Raw genomic sequence first — 18995 nt, forward strand, 5'->3', positions numbered from 1 at the left:
ACATACTACCGATATTGTACTATGGAAATGTAGTAGTAGAATATTGCTAATTTTAGTGATATTCTATTACCGGCAAACCAGGAGTCCTTTTTTAGACGCCTTTTTTCATGTATGCCCTAAAACTACCCTTACTCCTTACTCCTATCACTAACCTCCCCCATCAACTCCTAACACTACCTTCACCCCCCTACTCCTAACACTAACCTCTCCCACCAACTCATAACACTACCCTCAAACCCCTACTCCTTGCACTAACCTCCCCCACCTACTCCTAACACTACCCTCACCCCCTACTCCTAACACTAACCTTCCCACCTACTCCTAACACTACCCTCACCCCCTACTCCTAACACTAACCTTCTCACCTACTCATAACACTACCCTCACCCCCTACTCCTAACACTAACCTTCTCACCTACTCATAACACTACCCTCACCCCTACTCCTAACACTAACCTCCCCACCTACTCATAACACTACCCTTACCCCCTACTCCTAACACTAGCCTCCCCACATACTTATAACACTACCCTCACCCCCTACTCCTAACACTAACCTCCCCCACCTACTCCTAACACTACCCTCACCCCCTACTCCTAACACTAACCTTCTCACCTACTCATAACACTACCCTCACCCCTACTCCTAACAGTAACCTCCCCACCTACTCATAACACTACCCTCACCCCCTACTCCTAACACTAACCTCCCCACATACTTATAACACTACCCTCACCCCCTTACTCCGAACACTAACCTCCCCCGCCTACTCCTAACTGGAAGCCCCCCACCCTGACCTACTCCTAATAGTACCCTCACCCCCCTGCTCCTAACACTAACCCCCCCACACACACACACACACTCATACACACACACTCTTATTTCTAATATTACTACTAACACTAAACTAACTTTCCCCTGGAGAGCACCCGGTAACGTACCCTTCTATGCTCCTCTGCTGTGTCCTCCGATATTTCTGGCACTTGGCCATACTATCAATTTTTCTTCCAAAGTTATATCTAATCAGTTTTGATGTCACAAATTTAAATGGCGTAAAAGGTGTCTTCTATTTTTTGGGAGTAGTCACGTTACTAATGATTTGTATTCTGTAGAACAGCTCCTAAATGTTCCATAATTTTCATGCAGTGTGTTGTCATTTCTCAAGATTTGGCGAATGTCTGCATAATCATATCCAGAAATGTATTACTTAAGCCATTCACCACTTAAGGACCAGGCTTATGTTCCCGGATCTGTGCTGCGTGGGCTCTCCAGCCCACAGCACAGATCACCTTGCAGCCAGGGCGACCAGACTTCCCCCCTTTTTTCCCCACTAGGGGGATGTCCTGCTGGGGAGGGGGTCTGATCACCGCCGGCTGTCTGCGTGTAGCGCGGGGGGGGGGGCTCCTCAAAGCCCCCCTCCGAAGCGATTTTCCACCTCTTTCCCTCCCTCCCCTCCTTCCCATGGGCGGCACAGGACGGCGAACCATCCTGTACCGCCTCTGATAGGCTTCAGCCTATCAGATGCCGTCGATCCCCGGCCAATCAGAGGCCGGGGATCACCTATCTCCTTTACGGTGCTGCTGCGCAGCAGCGCCGTGCGACGTAAACACCGGGGATTTCTTCCCGGCGTGTTTACATTTAGCTTGCGAGCCGCGATCGGAGGCTCGCAGGCTGTTCACGGAGACACCCTCCGTGAACTGACATGGAACGATTTCCATGCAAAACCAGTTACGACCTGCCGCTGCCTATCGGCGTTAGGCGGTCGTTAAGTAGAGAATTGGTTATACATCAGGGATGCTAAACCCATTCATAAGGTCATGCTGTGTTGTTTGATTCACTTCGCTGCACTCCTAATAAACACCCACATCATGCCTGTTTATCCTACGGGGAAAATTGTTCAGGTGAACTGAAGCCATCAGTGTGACGTAAAAATGTCAAACTAATTGTGAGTGAATGTCACTATGGTTGCTAGTGTTAATTATTGTGGTTTGTGGTAGGATTACATTTTACAATGTAGCAGACTCATTTTTATGCTGGGCTGAACCACTTGGCATAGATTGAATCAATCTATTTTAGAGAGACTGTCTGCCTTGCTTTGTAATATGGCTCTTGCTAATGTCCATCATTGACTCTGGGCTATTTTTTTCTGTTTTGCTCCAATAGCGATGAACTGAGACAGATGAAGGGTTCAACAGTAAATTGTATTTGTCTCCACTAATCCATACAGATGGATATTACAGTGACTATAGAACAATGGGGACTTTCCTGTTCTTGCAAGTAGTAGAGACAAACTGAATTGGGAGAGATATTAAAAGTACCACCATAGTGGCATCCTACTTAGCTAATGTTCCTTGCCTGAGTATTAAGGTGATTGTCCTAGGCAGGAATGTGACTAAAGAGTGAAGACTTCGAAAGACTAGGGACGAATGAGAACAATTTAGTATGAAGTGAAATTATCCTAGAGTGTGCAGGGAGCTGTGTAAGCAGGGGTTCACTCACCTCACTTCTGATGTGTTCCATGCTGCTTTCCATCTTCTGATGCTTCTGCCTTCTAAACCGGAACTTCTGCTGTGAAGGCAGAAGTGTCAGAAGATGGAACGCGACATGGCGTCCATCAGAAGGGTAGCAGCAGCCTAGGTGAGTTAACCCTGCTTATACAGCCCACGTCCCCTGCATGTTCCAGGCCCCACTTAGCCCCATTTCTATGGGTGTGCGATGCGTGCAATCACCCCGGGGCGCTGGACTGTTGCGGCCGTAGGGGGGCGCTGTGGCGGTGGGAGCGGGCATAATAGTAATAACTGATCTTTCTTCAGCCAGATAGCCGATCTCCCGCAGCTTCAATGTACTTACTTTCTCGGCATCTGTCTCAGTAACAGCGCCCCCTGTGATGACGTACCGCATGTTATCCCAGGGGGCGCTGTTGAGACAGATGCCGGGACAGGAAGGACATTGAAGCTGCGTGGGATCGTCTGAAGATGAAGAAAGGTGAGTTATTACTATTATGCCCGCTCCCACCACCACTGCAGCACCTACCTATCTAACCTATACTGCAGTCACCTACCTATTTATCCTATACTGGCACCTACTTATCTAAGCTATACTGCAGTCACCTACCTATCTAAGCTATACTGCAAGGCAAGCACCTACCTACCTAACCTATACTGCAAGCACTTACCTATCTAACCTTATACAGCAGGCACCTACCTATCTAACCTATACTGCAGTCAACTACCTACCTATCTAACCTATACTGTCACCTACCTATCTAAGCTATTGATAGGTAGGTGCAGTCACCTACCTATCTAAGCTATACTGCAGTCACCTACCTATCTAAGCTATACTGCAGGCACCTACCTATCTAACCTATACTGCAGGCACCTACCTACCAAACCTATACTGCGGGCGCCTACCTATCTAATTCATACTGGTGGCACCAACATAGCTAACCTAACCAAGAAAACTGCCCTGGCCACACTTCATGAAATACTTTACTCTCCTCCCTGCTACAGACCAAGACACTGCCATGATAACCAAGCATTTTATTTTTAAAGACAATTAAAAAGGCAGCATTCTTACACCTTTACTTTGGGCTCCCTTTAGGCCTCATTAACATAGGAAGCTGAAGGTGGTAAATCCACAGCCTGCCAGCACCTCTAGTGCACCATCTGGGTGCTTCTCATTGCTTGATATGGGCGGGCAGTGCAGTGATCTCCACAAATTAACTAATTACAATAAAATATACTGTGCTGATTATCAATCTGGGGTACTATAATATGGCGGTGTGCTTCTTGTAAAAAAAACAAAGAACAGATGCCCCAGTATAGTTGCCCCCAGTATAGGTTAGCCAGGTAGGAGCCTCCAGTATAGGTAGCCAGTATAATTGCCCCCAGTATAGGTTAGATAGGCAGGCAGGCGCCCCCGGTATAAGTTAGATAGGTGCCCCCCAGTACAGAAGAAAGCGTTCAATTGTACACAAGTCTTTAATATAGGCAAAAGTCCCTTATAAATCTCAGTCTTCAATAAGGATTCTGGCTGTGGTGACACTTCAACCTTTAAATACAATACACCGCCACTCCAAAGCCCCAAACCTTCAAGTGCCTATGACTCCACATGTTTGTAGGTGCACATCGTTTTTATAAATAAATGTTTTATACGGTTTTACGCTATGGTTGGCCAATTATGTTTTATCCTTTTGAGGTGATATGGTACAGACTGATCTAGAACTAGAAAGTCCACAAGGAGGATCCTGTTAAGGCAGGGGGCGGCCTGATGACCCCATAAGCGCTGCCGACCTATCTAACAGAAGGTCATATCACAATGCTGAGTGCCCACTGCTCTGGGGTGTGGTGGCAGTGTGCTGTATTTGAAGGTTGAAGTGTCGCCACAGCCAGGATCCATATTGAAGACAGATTATACGGGACTTTTGTCTATATTAAGGATTTGTGTACCATTGAGCACTTTCTTTGTGGTTTATTGGCATTTTTCCACAAATTAAGTGGCATATGAGCATGGCACATATTGCGTTCTTTGTTGCTGGGTAAACACATGACACATGTGCGAAAGCAAACCCTGCCATTCACCTGCAAAAAAAATGCAGCTGGAAGAGGCTCAGTGTCTGGCAGCTGGGAGGCTGAACTGCCCTACAAGCGTGTAGTTTAGCCTCCCATGTAAAAGGGGCCTTAAAGGTAAACTCTCCCACTAATCAATTTGAGAGGGGAGGATTACAAAAGAGACTTATAGATTGGCAAGTACACACGACGACACACAATGATGCAAATGGGAAGTCAATCGATCGCAGTACTTTGCATCGACTTGTCTGGGATCTTAACTAAAGATCCGATCCGTTGCCTTTATTGCCGCAGGTCGACAAACATCGTTCATGTAATGGTGCACCTAAATCCATGTTACGAGATCACAGAAACAATTGCTCATCACTCAAAAACATCTCCAGTCGTTGGAAAAATGTTCGGAAGAATTGTTGGACAAATCACATAGCGGGTACGGGCCTTTACTCTTTTATAAATACAGAAACCCTTTCTGTATGTATAAAGAAGCAAAACAAAGCACTACTATAAACCTTTTTGTGGGTGAAAAACACACATATATATATATATATATATATATATATATATATATATATATATATATATATATATATATATATCTTAATTATTATCAGGGACATAACACTAGCCCACAGGGCTCTTATCATGCGGGGGCAGGGGCTAATGGGGGCCCGGCTGTCATGAGATGTAGAGCAAGGCAGCGGAAGTGAAAGTTTCATTCATTACCTGTCAGCAGAACAGCGACATGTCCTCTTCACTCTTTGCGGCTTTTGTCTCTGCATGTCATGTGATGTGTATCAGAGAGTTGCTAAGAGTTCCAATGTACGGGCCGGTGCAGCTGTAGAAAGGAGGGTAGATCACATGATGCTAGCTCTGCTGACAGGTAGTGTATGCCATTGCTGCCTTGCTCTGGGGGTAGTTATAAGGTAGTGCAGACTAAATTTTGATCAGGGGTGGGTGGGATTAAAGGTTTTGCTGCAGGGCCTGCCGAGCTCTAGTTACCCCCATAATGATCATGCGTTTGAAGAGGAACTTCACGGAATATAATGTAATGAATAAAATGCTTTATTTTTTACAATATACTTTATAAATTATTTGCCCATTGCCAATTTTTGCCTACTGTAAAATCTTTCCTAACCCTGATTTACATTCTTAAATTTATCACAGGTGGCAACATCTTTACTGCTGGCAGGTGCATCACTGTGAGATGATTGTTTACGGTGTGTTCCAAAGCCAGCAGAAATAATAGATGGTCTCCCAGAATGCTCTGTCAGGAGCAGTGCAGTTTCTAGGCTAAAACGCACCCAGGGCGAGGGTGTAAAAATGTCGCCCCCCCCCCCCCCCCGCGGAGCCAGGTTTAGGTGCACGCAGTATAGGTTAGTCAGGTCTAGTTGCACTCAGTATAGGTCCCCCCAGTATAGGTAGCCAGGCATAGGAGCCCCAGTATAGTTGCCCCCAGTATAGGTTAGCCAGGTAGGAGCCTTCAGTATAGGTAGCCAGTATAATTGCCCCCAGTATAGGTTAGATAGGCAGGCAGGCGCCCCCCATTATAAGTTAGATAGGTGCCCCCCAGTACAGGTTAGCTAGGTGGGTGCCTCTAATATAGGTAGCCAGAATAGTTGCCCCCAGCATAGGTTAGATAGGTAGGCGCCTCCAGTATAGGTTAGGTAGGTGCCTCCAATATAGGTAGCTAGTATAGTTGCCACCTGTATAGGCTAGCTAGGAAGGTAGGTGCCCCCAATACAGGTTAGATAACTAAATGCCCCCAGTATAGGATAGATAGGTAGCTGCCCCCCAGTATAGGTTAGAGTGATAGTTGCCCCCCAGTATAGGTTAGATAGGTAGCTGCCCCCCAGTATAGGTTAGATTAGGTAGCTGCCCCCCAGTATAGGTTAGATTAGGTAGGTGCCCCCCCAGTATAGGTTAGATAGGTAGCTGCCCCGCAGTATAGGTTAGATTAGGTAGCTGCCCCCAGTATAGGTTAGATTAGGTAGCTGTCCCCCCCAGTATAGGTTAGATTAGGTAGGTGCCCCCCCCAGTATAGGTTAGATTAGGTAGCTGCCCCCCAGTATAGGCTAGATTAGGTAGCTGCCCCCCAGTATAGGTTAGATTAGGTAGCTGCCCCCCAGTATAGGTGAGGTAGGTAGGTGCCCAGCCCCCCAGTAAAGGTGAGGTAGGTTGGTGCCCCCCAGTATAGGTTAGATAGGTAGCTGCCCCCCAGTATAGGTTAGATTAGGTAGCTGCCCCCAGTATAGGTTAGATTAGGTAGCTGCCCCCCAGTATAGGTTAGATTAGGTAGGTGCCCCCCAGTATTGGTTAGATTAGGTAGCTTCCCCCAGTATAGGTTAGATTAGGTAGGTGCCCCCCAGTATAGGTGAGGTAGGTAGCTGCCCCACAGTATAGGTTAGATTAGGTAGCTGCCCCCCATTTTAGGTTAGATTAGGTAGCTGCCCCCCCAGTATAGGTTAGATTAAAGGTAGCTGTCCCCCAGTATAGGTTAGATTAAAGGTAGCTGCCCCCCAGTATAGGTGAGGAAGGTAGCTACCCCCCAGTATAGGTGAGATAGGTAGGTGCTGTGCTACCCAGAATAGGGTAGGTAGGTGCCCCCCCATAATGGAGGGGGGAGCCGCAGCCGCATGGAGGGCAGCCCGACCTCTCCATCCCTCTCCCCGGGCTGCCCTCCATGCTCCCCCCTCGGAATGCAGAGTGAGCACGCAGGGAAGCGCTATACACAGCTACTCACCTCCCAGGTTCCAATCGCCGCTCACTCGCCGCTGGTATCCTCCTCTGCCCAGCCGCTGATACACACACTGCTTCCTGTTTAGCAGGAATCAGTGTGTGTATCAGCAGCTATGCAGAGAGGAGACCAGCGGCGAGTGAATGGCGATTGGAACCTGGGAGGTGAGTAGCTGTGTATAGTGCTTCCCTGCGCATTACTCTGCACTCCGAGGGGGGAGCATGGAGGGAGGCCCCGGTAGAGGGAGGGAGAGGTTGGGCTGCCCTCCCCGCAGCTGCGGCTCCCCCTCCATTACAGCGCCCCCCTCCCAATAGCGCTCAGGGCACTCGCACGGCTGCAGGGCCCCTTGAAACGGGCCTGGTCAGGAGATCTTCACATAGATAAACAGTCTAGGCCAAACATCACTGGGAAGGTGGGAGCTGCATACCAATTGACAGCAATATATAGATAATTAGATGATTAACGTGAAAGTGGGTATCTTGAATACTTTACTACATTCTACTATATGTCACCAGCAGGGGCGTAACAATAGACCCTGCAAGGGATGCAACCACAGAGGGGGCAGAAGCCACAGGGGGCCCTGTCCTGAGAGACTGACAACTAAGGGCAAGGAGAGAAAAAAACTTTCTGCTCTCTGCACAGTTGTTCTAATGACTGCATTTGCTCAGCCACTGATAAGGAATCATTCAAAGTTCTGCAGACAAAGATTTGTAGACAGTCCCTATTCAGTGTGCAGCAGGCTCTTGTGTATCACGCCCAGCCCCCAACCTCTCTATGCCTCCCCAAGTGCTCTGTACTGTAGTGATGCTGGAGAAGTCTGCAGACCCAGTTCTGCTCCATCACTGATAGACAGAGTGAGTGTAATAAGCTGAGGCTGTCGGTTTTCTGTATGCATTTTCTGCACATCTGGGGCCATATGCAATTCACTTTTTCACCTGACTTTTCTCTTAGTAGATAATTTTTCATCTTCAAATTAAATTAACTTTCCAGCACTTTTCAACTAAAAAAGTACCAAAAAGTAAATAAAAAAGTACTATCAAAATTATTTTGAGCATTTTCTTGCTTTCTGATGGCTTAAAATGCATTTTATTGACAAATTTAAAAATATCACCCAGGAGAAAACTCAGGTGAAAAAATGAATTGCATATGGGCCCATGTGTGGCTGTATGTGTGAAAACATGCACTTTTATAAGAAGCTAATGTAATTGATAGAGAAAATGCCTCCAGTGCTTCACTGCTGTCTGTCTTTATCTGCATAGGGAAAACACCTCCAAGTGTGGACTAGCCAATTGAATAACATTGGTTCTCAGTTTACCTATGCAGAAAGCAGGGGGCCCATCCAAAGTTTTGCAGGGGGCCCCAGTGATTTCTAGTTACGCCCCTGGTCACCAGAGGTTTTTTTTTTATTGGCCCCGTAGTGTTTAAAGTTTATAGATGTTCTATATACCTTTCATCTCATATAATATTATGAGTAAGAATGATAAAATATCAGAGGCTTGGAGCTCCCATTGTGGTTTGAGAATCTTTTACAGATAGGCACAATCTGTTGCTCGCTAGCCTAGTCTGTTTTTTGGGGAATTTTTCAAACATATTTATGCTAGGCCAGCCACCTTATGTTCACTTGTCTCCGTGTGAGTTAATAAGAGGCCAGGAAAATTCTGTGTGTAATTTGAAATCTATGGCTACACACGTGCCTGAGGCTGCTGCTCAGGTTATTAGGCCTAGGAATGCTTTCATAAAACTTTGGAATACTGCTTGGAATGGCCATATTAGCGGTCACCACAATGGCATGTGCCTCAAGCCTGTACAGCTGTGAATCCCTCTTAGCTTCTTTAGTTTTCCCACCCTCACTCTTCCCCAAAGAAGATGTGTGCGTCATTGACTGATTGTGGCTGCACTGTAGTTTATGAAGTACAATAAAGTTTAATGACCAGTCTTTCATAGCGGATAATGGTGGCAACAGCTCATCAAAGATAAACAGTACCCAGTGGTAAGTTTAGTTTGACACATTTAACATATTTGCCACATCTCCCTTTCTGGAAAGGGTGGGATATGGATGCTGCCATGATAATTGTGCCTTAAAATTGCTAATCAGGGAAGGACTGGCACCTTTTGGACTGACTGTAAAACGCAACTAGTCAAAATAGCTTTCATAGCCCAAATTCATATATTTCATGTGTGCAAATATATCAGTAGTTTCCAGGCGCAGGTTTGAACCAGACACCCTAGTGATGCAAGGTGAAATCAATAAGCGTGTTATCCAGTACATCACCATCACAAAGTAAGCACTGCCTGGAGGGAGGCCAGGAAGTCTGTTGTCTCTCTGCATATACAAGGGCAAGAATTGCTGAATGCACAATTGTTGCTTTTGGTTTTAAATCAAAATGTGATATGATAATTTGCCTGATGGGCACTTGCAAGAATTTCTTATTTGCCCTTCTAGGCTTGGATTCCATTTAGAATGGAGCAAAACAGCCCATTCAGATTGAGGTGAACCAGTTCAGTGTTCACTCTGCTCCATTTTCTCCTCCTTAGGGCCCTTTTACACTTAATGCATTGGTATCTGTTAGTATGCATTGGTACACGTTTTTTCCACAGCACTACATTGTGAAAAACATTTCATTTAAAACTCCTCTATTGTGAACTGAGCCATCTAAAAACATGGACATTACTTTGAAAATCAGTTTTCCTTCAGTTATAACTGAGAGCAACTGATTAAAGAGGACCCAAATTAAAAATACAAGATTTCAGAAATAATATCTATTTTCTAAATTATAATAATAAATTGGAGCCTTTTTTCAGCTGCATGATGACAAATATAAAATATTTTACATTTATTGGGGGAACCCCTCCCTTCTTTTCATATTGCCGGGACAGAATCCAGCAGACTGGTGGAGTAGGTGGTGTCCGGCAAAGGAGGAATTGCTAATGGCTGCTACCTGTGTAACTCCTGCCCCTACTAGACCCACTCCAGTTCGCCTACAGGGCAAATAGGTCCACTGATGATGCTCTAAACATCTGTCTGGAATACATCCACAACCATCTAGACAGGAAGGATGCGTATGCCAGAGTACTGCTATTAGACTTCAGCTCGGCATTTAATACTATATGCCCATACACCCTCCAGAATGTTCTGGCCACACTTGGGGTCCACCCCACCCTACGTCTATGGATCGTTGACTTTCTCTCCAACAGATCCCAAGTTGTCAGGCTGGGGGACATCTACTCACGAGATGTGACGACCAACACAGGGACACCCCAGGGCTGTGTCCTGTCCCCGCTGCTCTTCTCCCTTTACACAAACGATTGCAGATCCATGGTAGACTCTGTCAAAGTCATAAAATTTGCGGATGATACCACCATTGTCGGCCTCGTCACCAAGGACAACATCCAGGATTACCAGCAGCAGGTGGAAAGACTATGCCACTGGTGCAAGGAGAACAGCCTGGTGCTCAACACGGCCAAAACCGTCGAACTTATAATTGACTTTAGGAAGTCAGCACCTACCCCACCTCCCATCTACATCGATGGCACCGAGGTGGCCAGAGTGCCCTGCGCTCGCCTGCTGGGCACCACCATCTCCAGTGGTCTCAGTTGGAGAGTCAACATCACGTCAACCCAACGGAAAGCCCAGCAGAGACTCTTCTTCCTCCGCCAACTGCGGGTTCGGCATGGCGCAGGAGATTCTAACATGCTTTTACACTGCCACCATTGAATCTATCCTTTGCTCCGCCATCTTGGTCTAATATGCGGGAGCCACCGTCAGTGACAGGCACAAATTACAGAGGATCATTAGGTCGGCGGAGAGGATCATTGGGAGACCTCTGCCCCCACTTGACCACCTGTATAACACAAGACTGCGAGCCAGGGCATTGAGGATAGCAAGTGACCCCTCACACCCAGGCCACTGTTTTTTTGACCCCACTTCTACTGGGTCGGAGACTCCGGGCTATCCCCACCAAGACCACCAGACACAAGAACTCTTTCTTCCCGATGGCCGTTAGCCTCCTGAACTCCCTTAACATTCTACCACCCTCTATCAGCGCCCTACCACCTGCATAGGAGCGCCCTACCACCTGCATAAGAGCGGTAGACTTCTGCAGTGTATTTGTGAAAGATGATTACTGAGCTATATGTATATCTAATGTTGATTGTATATTGTGTATGTCTATATTTGAGTATGCTGTATTACTGTCATTCTAACGTTTTTCCTGCCTTTCCCTCTATGTACCGCTCCATTGTGCCAAACCCAATTACGGGCATGACCCAGTCCTGCTTGGCGAAATAAAATGATTCTGATTCTGATTCTGTTATGAAAAGAGAAGGGTGAAAAGTATGCACTGAAATGCTCATAGGCTTGAAGGAGTGTTTATTTATCTTTGTATGTGTCAGAGTGGTGCAACTAAATATTTTGATTTAAAAAATGTTTGGTTTGGGTCCACTTTAAATGGAACCAGAGACGAATGGTCAGCTAAAATAGAAAAAGATTTTATACATACCTAGGGCTTCTTCCAGCCCCATAAGCCTGGATTGCTCCCACGCCGCCATCCTCCGCTTCCTGGATCCGCCGGTACCCGGCCCGTCACTTCCGGCGGACGCGGCCAATTGTCCACATCACAGGGGCTCTCTCCATACCCGTACGCATGCGGCTGTGCAGTAGCCAGCAACATGCGTAACTGTATGGAGAGAGCACCCTGTGATGCGGAGAATTGGCCGCGTCCGCCGGCCGACTGGCCGATTGGCGGTAATGACGGGACCCGGTATCGGCGGATCCAGGCAGCGGAGGACGGCGGCGTAGGAGTGATCCCTGCGTATGGGGCTGGAGGAAGACCCAGGTATGTATAATTGATCCTCTCTGGTTCCCTTTAAGTAAAGGGGCCTTTGCGTCCAGAGTGTGTGTGTTTTTACCTTAAGTTGCTATGAGAAATTCTCTCCACTTAAGATGCAGCAGGTCAGGACTTTGCATTCCATTTACTGATGTTTTTAATCACAAGTGGAAGCGGACCCTATTTTTACCATGGGATCTTCATGCATTTTGCTGCGCCACAGTAAACATACTGAGCTCGTAGGTTTTCTGCTTAAGTGAGAACTGAGCCTTATTTTGTATTTCAAACAGATGTGGGAACTGTCTAAAGGTGGCTCCTAACGGTATAATATTTAGCAAATAATTGTTTGCAAACGATTCTGCGATCTTTCAAAGGCAATTTTTTGGTTGAAAAAAAAAGTTTTATATAATCGGTTTCGATGGATAGGAAGTACAGATTGGTTTGCTGATGGTGAAATAATCGATGTATTACAAGTTATCAGTGACTGCATTTATCTGATGGCTCAAACAATTCTTCACTAAAAACAGGATCACTAATGACCACCTTTAGATGACATGGTAGAGGTTTACCCTAGACAATAATAAGGCCCCAGTTTGTGCTCCCATATATTGTGAGTCAAGCTAGTCTTGGGAAAAAGGCTGGCTAATGTGCACTAGAATATTTATAAAAGTTCAGACACTACTGTGGGTCACAACGCATTCACACAGACTCTTGACAGGTGCTCAATATAGAAAGCGTGTGCTAAATTTATCTACACGCTTGTTTGCCAGACAAGTAAATAAATGAAAACTTCCAGTGACAGGAAGGTAGAAAAGTGATCAGATGCTAAAAACAGCTACAACAGATCTATTTTTGCTTTCAAGGTACTTCTTCAGTTAATCACACTTAATCACTGACTCGTATGGCTGAGTTGCATTCAAACATCACACAAACTACACCTGTTGTTCTGCAGTGCTGTTATTTTAGATTTTGTCAGACGGAATACAGAAAGTCGCAGCATAGTAGGAAGTATAATGAAACAATTAGAACACCTGCATTTATGTGCAAAGGTGGCCAATTTGATCAAACCGTCCGTCACTGTCTTTCTGGAAAGGCATTTCAGATTAGGAGTACAGGAGTATTGTTCTTTACATCTGCGACAAAGAAAAATGAGAAGTGCAACTATGATCTCGTAAAGGAAATCTTAAGTGTGGAAAAAAGTTGAGATTTACTTACCTGGGTCTTCTTCCAATCCCCCACAGCCTATCAGGTCCCTTGCTGTCCTCCCGGTCCAGACCATAGTGCCACACCACCCAACAACAGTCCGTGACTGGCTCAGACCCAACCTGCACATAAGTAGAAATGGCCCGAACAGTTCGCCCACAAACTTATTCGCGCGAACTTCGGTGGTTGTTCGCGATCGAACGTGAACTTTATGGCGGTTCGACCCGCCCCCTATACTACATCATTAGGGTCAACTTTGACCCTCTACATCACAGTCAGCAGGCACAGGGTAGCCAATCAGGCTACACTCCCTCCTGGAGCCACCCCCCTTCCCTTTATAAAACGCAGGCAGCGTCAGCCATTTCACTCACTCGTGTGGCTGCAGTAATTAGAGAAGGGAGAGAACCTTGCTGCTGCTGACATAGGGAAATCTTAGTTAGGCTCTTGTGTTAGGCTTGTTAGCTTGCTCCTTCTTGCTGATCTTATTGCTAAAAAGCACTCCTCATCCTCAACAGCTCTTTTGAGAGCTAATGTTGTTCTTGTGATTTATTTTTTTGTGTGTGTCCCACAGACACTTGTGTTGCATATACAGCCTTGGTAATTCCTACTGTGCCACTGCCAGGCCCAGCAAATTCAGTGACTACCTGTGTGTGTGACAGGCAGCTGCACATTTGTAATACCAATCACTGCATACCTACCTGTTGTTGTTCAGTGCACCTACCTACCTACGTGACTGCACGCAGTGTCACTGCACCTGTTCACGGTACCTGTGTGTGTGACAGGTGCACATTTGTAATACCAATCACTGCATACCCACCTGTTGTTGTTCAGTGAACCTACCTATCTACCTACCTACGTGACCGCACGCAGTGTCACTGCACCTGTTCACGGTACCTGTGTGTTTGTGTGACAGCTGCACATTTGTAATACCAATCACTGCATACCCACCTGTTGTTGTTCAGTGCACCTACCTACCTACCTACCTACGTAACTGCACGCAGTGTCACTGCACCTGTTCATGGTACCTGTGTGTGTGTGAGATAGCTGCACATTTGTAATACCAATCACTGCATACCCACCTGTTGTTCAGTGCACCTACCTACCTACATGACCGCACGCAGTGTCACTGCACCTGTTCACGTTACCTGTGTGTGTGTGTGACAGGTGCACATTTTTAATACCAATCACTGCATACCCACCTGTTGTTCAATGCACCTACCTACCTACGTGATTGCACGCAGTGTCACTGCACCTGTTCACGGTACCTGTGTGTGTGACAGGTGCACATTTGTAATACCAATCACTGCATACCCATCTGTTGTTGTTCAGTGCACCTACCTACCTACCAGTGACCGCACACAGTGTCACTGCACCTGTTCACGGTACGTGTGTGTGTGTGTGTGTGTGTGTGTGTGTGTGTGTGTGACAGGTACACATTTCTAATACCAATCACTGCATAACCACCTGTTGTTCAGTGCACCTACCTACCTACGTGATCGCACGCAGTGTCACTGCACCTGTTCATGGTACCTGTGTGTGTGTGTGTGTGTGTGTGTGTGTGTGTGTGTGTGTGTGTGTGTGTGTGCCAGGTGCACATTTGTAATACCAATCACTGCATACCCACCTGTTGTTGTTCAGTGCACCTACCTACCTATGTGACCGCACGCAGTGTCACTGCACCTGTTCACGGTACCTGTGTGTGTGTGTGACAGCTGCACATTTTTTAATACGAATCACTGCATACCCACCTGTTGTTCAGTGCACCTAACTACCTACGTGATCGCACGCAGTGTCACTGGACCTGTTCACGGTACCTGTGTGTGTGACAGCTGCAAATTTGTAATACCAGTCGTTGCATAATTGTTCACAGTATCTGTGTGACTGCACGCTGTGTAATATACCAGTTCGTGCATATCTGTTAACTGCACCTGTGTGACAGCTGCACATTGTATTGCAATACCAGTCACTGCATACCTTTCACTGCACCTGTGTGACTGCACATTGTATTAGTTAAATCAGTGCATACCTTTCACTTCATCCCCCCTGATATGGACAAAACAGGTAGAGACAGGCAGACCCAGAGGCAGGCCACCCGCCAGGTCTGTTCGAGGTTGTGCTGACGTGATTTCATGCGGCCCTGGACCAAAGTACAGTGCTCAGAAGAAGGCACGTCCCATCAACTCCCAAGATTGCCAGGACGTGGTTGACTATTTAACACAGAAGACCTCATCTTCCGAAGCCACCAGCGCTACTACAAGCACCACATCGGCTGCATTTGACACTTCGCAGGTGTTATTTGGTGGGGAATTAACTGATTCACAGACATTATTGTTACAACCAGATGAAGGCGCTAAGCAAGTTACACCACCTCATATGTCTGAGTTAGGCGACACTATGGACGTAAGGTGTGAGGAGGAGGATAATGAAGTACCTGCTGTTGGTGCAGTTTATGAGGTGTCTGAGGCAAGCGAAGCTGGCGAGGATGATTATGATGATGATGATGATGATGATGATGATACTGCCATGGATGCCACGTGGGATCCTAATAGACAAGATGACCAAGGGGACGGTTCAGAGGGGGAGTCAGAGGGGAGTAGGAGGAGATGAGTTCCTGAAAGAAGCAGGGGGAGTTCGTCGTCAGAAACAGCTGGTGGCAGTGTCTGGAGCCATGTATCGCCACCTACGGACAGCAAGCCAACATGCCCTTCAACGTCATCTGCTGATGCCACTATAGTGCCATCACCCCAGGGGGGCTCAGCGGTTTGGAAATTTTTTAGCGTGTCTGCCGAAGATCAGAGCAATGCCATCTGTTCTCTCTGCCTCCACAAATTGAGCCGTGCAAAGGCCAACAGCCGCGTAGGGACAACTGCCTTATGAAGGCACATGGAGAAAAGGAACAAACTGCAATGGGAAGAGCAGGACGGGTGCAGTGAATGTCCTGACAGGCAAGGTAATGTAAAGCAAAGCAATACAAAAACAACTTTCACAGCATGGACCCAGCAACAATTCAGGTAAGCTGTAGGCTATGTCGGGTGAGGTCTTGAATGAGAGGCAGGCTTTTATATGAACATCAGCCAATGGGAACAGACATGCAAATTCCCACACAGCTGAATGGTAATCATGCAATACTGTGCTACACTGATTGAAGGCTGTGAATGGAAGAGATCTTCATTACAAATGCATGCGAGATTATGCAACCACATGCATGTAAGAAATCCACAGCTGTCTGACTGCAGTTCAACTGCAGTAGGCCATAGGTGGATTCATAACAACATCCTAGGCTACTCTGAACTGCAGTGTGATTGCAAATACCAAAAACTCTCATGGCAATTGTAAACAAAACCAAGCAACCAAATGCAGGTAGAGTGTAACGATTGCGGAATAATCTCCGTGGTTTTGTGTGCCGACGCGGCAGAAATCCTCCACAAGCGTATGAAGAGGGGAACCCAGCTTTGGTGCAAGTACCAGTAGAGGGAAATTCTCACCGGCAGGTGGAGCTGTGGAGCGCAGAGAAGCAAGGTCTCCGCGCTGCCACAGACGCCAGATGAGAAGTGTCCGAATTGCAACCGGGTACGGCTAGATAGTCCTTAAAGAGAAGAGCATAGAGAAAGGCTAAATGTGTGTTCCCCAATCTAGTCGCCACCCAGCGACGGTGAACACACATTCGCAGAAACAAAGTATGAACGCGATCGCGAGAGAGGCGATTGCCAGAAGTGACACAAGACAGATCAGAACAGAACACAAGAGTAGCAAAGGCAGAGCAAATCGACAATGAGAAATAATGAAAATAACAAACGCTAACTAAACGCGAACACCGCACTCATTCGCAACAGCGAACGCGTTTACAGCGCGATCTCCGCACGTTAAGTGCAACAGAGACAAGCACGCTTAACTAACCACCGACAGACAAACATGAAACAAAGAACGCGAGCGCTTGCTTAACGTTTACCTCACCGAGCCTACAGCAAGCGCTCGTATCAGACAAGACAGACAAACGGAAAACGGGAATACGAGAGGAAAGATCCACTGCTCTTTCCGTCAGAGCGAGTGCGATCCGAGTTCAGGAACAGGCTAGGGAAGATCCACTGCTCTTTCCGCCAGAGCAAGTGCGATCCGGGTACAGGGACAAGAAAGCAGATCAGAAGGATCCACAGCCGCTACCGCTAGGGGCTAGTGCGATCCAAGCACGACAGACAGATGAGATAGCAGGGAGCAACCGCTGCTCCAGCTATACTCCAAGAACAAAGATCAGAAGGATCCACAGCCGCTAGTGCGATCCAAACAAGACAGACAGATTAACAGAAGGGGCTACCAGTAGCGACCGCTGCTCTGGTTAGCACCCCAGACAGACAGAACGATTTCCTGACAACCACCGTTGGTGACAGGACAATCGCAACAGAGAGGCAATACAGACAAAACAGATAGCAAGCTAACTGCACTAGGGAAGCTGCCTAGTGCAGTCCCAAGAATTACTCTAAGATAACTTTGACAAGAAATAGCATGGCTGACACTCTAGAAGTGTTTCAACAAACCCTGAAGGATGACCAGCAAAGGACTCTGGGAAACATAGCTCTTTATACTGCCAGCCTACAAAGGAATTAGCTGGTCGATTTGCATAACCAATGTATGCAAATTCCTCAGCAGCAGAGCAGATCAGAAACTTGCAAAGGAAAGACAGGTCTCTCTGCCTGCAGCCCACCTGCAGCCCACAGACTAGAGGAATGGTCAAACAGCTGTCTGCCTGTGCAGCCACCTGAACAGATCATTACATAGAGAAATCAAAACTGCTGGGCTGCAGCTCCGCTGCAACCGGCAGGAGGGACACTTACAGACAGTCACCCTGTCATAAAGGACATGACTATCAGAGTCCGGATCAGTGAATAATGGCGCACAGCGCCTATGCATAAAAATGGCGCTGCATTAAAAAGATACACTTATCGCTATTTATCGTTAGTACTGCATAATAATGGCGCGCAGGGAAAAAAGAAGAAAAACAGCACACAGTAACGTTATTTATCAATAGCGCCATTCATATGCCAAACAGCAGACATTATTGCGCACAGTAACGTTATTTATCAATAGCTAACCTACATAAGCCAAACTGCAGAAGTTATTTAACTGCAAAACGGTGAATGGATTTAATGTAACACTGTCAAGGTTAGGGTTAGGCACTACCAGGGGAGATTTAGGGTTAGGCACCACCAGGGAGTAGGCACCACCAGGGGGTGCTTAATGTTAGGCACCTCCAGGGGGGGTCTTAGGGTCTCTCTCTCTCTCTGCAGCAATCTGCATTCCACACTCTTTCTATAGCACTCTGCACTCTCTTTCTTATTAGTATTTTGCACTCGTTTTCTCTCTTTGTCTGTCTGCCACTTTTCACACTCTCATTGTGGCACTTTATGATTTCTCTCTTACTCTCTGTGGCATTTTGTGCTCTCCGTGTAACAGTTTTTGCTCTCTCACTCAGAACTTTTCCCCAGTACAGGTAGTATAGTTGCCCAAGTATAGGTAGCATAGCTGCCCCAGTATAGCTGCCCCACTATAGGTAGTATAGCTGCCCCAGTATAGGTAGTATAGCTGCCCCAGTATGGTTAGTATAGCTGTCCCAGCATAGATAGTATAACTGTCCCTTTGTAGGTAGTATTGCTGCCACAGTATGGGTAG

General features: G+C 46.8%; 1 pseudogene; it reads right to left on the reverse strand.

Moving 5' to 3' along the window:
- The window catches only part of LOC137571495 (eukaryotic translation initiation factor 3 subunit I-like), a 112707-nt pseudogene that overhangs the window by 8829 nt on the left and 84883 nt on the right, over window positions 1–18995 (reverse strand).

Source organism: Hyperolius riggenbachi, chromosome 1 (assembly GCF_040937935.1).
Source record: "Hyperolius riggenbachi isolate aHypRig1 chromosome 1, aHypRig1.pri, whole genome shotgun sequence".
Classification (NCBI taxonomy): Eukaryota; Metazoa; Chordata; class Amphibia; order Anura; family Hyperoliidae; genus Hyperolius; species Hyperolius riggenbachi.